Genomic DNA, 1,285 nt, shown 5'->3' on the forward strand with positions numbered 1-1,285 from the left:
CATAAACTCAACTTCTATCTAACTGCTACACCTATCGTTTGGAGTGATAACTTAAATGCCTCCTCACTAGCTGCCAATTTCGTCTTTCATTCTCATATTAAACATGTTGAGCTCGATGTTCCTTTTTTTCGTGACAAATTGTTGACAAAATCAATCGACCTTAGGTATGTGCCTCCTTTAGATCAACTAGCCGATGGTTTGACCTAAGGGCCTAGATTAATAGAGCCCATCACAACAAATGTTTGATCCAATCTTTCTTCCTATTCTTTATTCTTTACAACGTCGTTTGGTTTGTTACATATTCGTTATTCATTTGATATCTGCCACTATATATGTGTCATTATTTCATTGGGTTCCCTTTACTGCCTTTGTACTATTTATTGGACTCTTCAATACAAAATAAATCATTAAATCTATTGAGCTAATCCATTTTGTGAAATTCCATTTTGTCACTCAAAGTAATCAGATGGGGTTGGAAGTTGCTGTAGAGAAAGCAGTTGAGCTTCTAAATAGCACAATCAAAACTACCATGGTCGGCGGAAAGAAGCTACGACTCGCCAAATCACAAGCTGCATTTCTCAAGCTAGCTAACGTCTGTGGCTATGTTGTCGCCGTTACCCCATCAGCAAAAGGCTTATTCCCAGAGACTCACCTTCATTTCAATGGAACTTATTGGGGAACAGTCAGCACTGCCTTCTGCGGCGAGACGATAGAGATAGCTTATGCATCAATCTTTGTTGAAGCCACTTTAGATGAATTGGAAACCGTCGGCTACTCATTTACCTACAAAAAGAACAAGGCCATTATGGTAGAATTAGATAGTGTTGTGTTTCCAAATGGGCTGAGTTTTTGGATGATTTTAATGAAGGACTTCCTACAGGCCCTAACTAAGCGGCTCGAGCCCAATATGACGGCTTATGAGAATTATTGCAAGATTTATATACCCGAGTCAGATCCATCACAATTGAAGTCGGGCAAAGCGTTGCGAGTCAACGTTCTTTTCAAACATATTAAAAAAATGTTGAAAAGTGACATGACTATGACATCCGAAGCAGATGATTCCTAGTTTCAATGTCAAAATTTGAAATTACCACAATCATGCAGGTAACCTCCCTCTATGATCTTTTCTTTTCTTTTCTTTGTTGGGCTTATTTTGTTCAAGGTTGTAGGACTAAGGTTTGAATCTTAGCCTTTACATACATCCAATGATTATTAAAGACAAAACATGTTATGAAATGTGATGATTAATTCCTCCTCCAACTCCTCCTCCCTTCTACTCCTCCTC

General features: G+C 38.4%; 1 pseudogene; it reads left to right on the plus strand.

The window, feature by feature from the left end:
* Window positions 1–466: 466 nt before the first annotated feature.
* Window positions 467–1,066, plus strand: LOC120073589 (pyruvate decarboxylase 1 pseudogene; annotated as a pseudogene).
* The last annotated feature ends 219 nt before the right edge of the window (window positions 1,067–1,285 follow it).

This window comes from Benincasa hispida, chromosome 3 (assembly GCF_027475165.1).
Source record: "Benincasa hispida cultivar pf3 chromosome 3, pf3_genome.v1.1, whole genome shotgun sequence".
NCBI classification, from domain to species: Eukaryota; Viridiplantae; Streptophyta; class Magnoliopsida; order Cucurbitales; family Cucurbitaceae; genus Benincasa; species Benincasa hispida.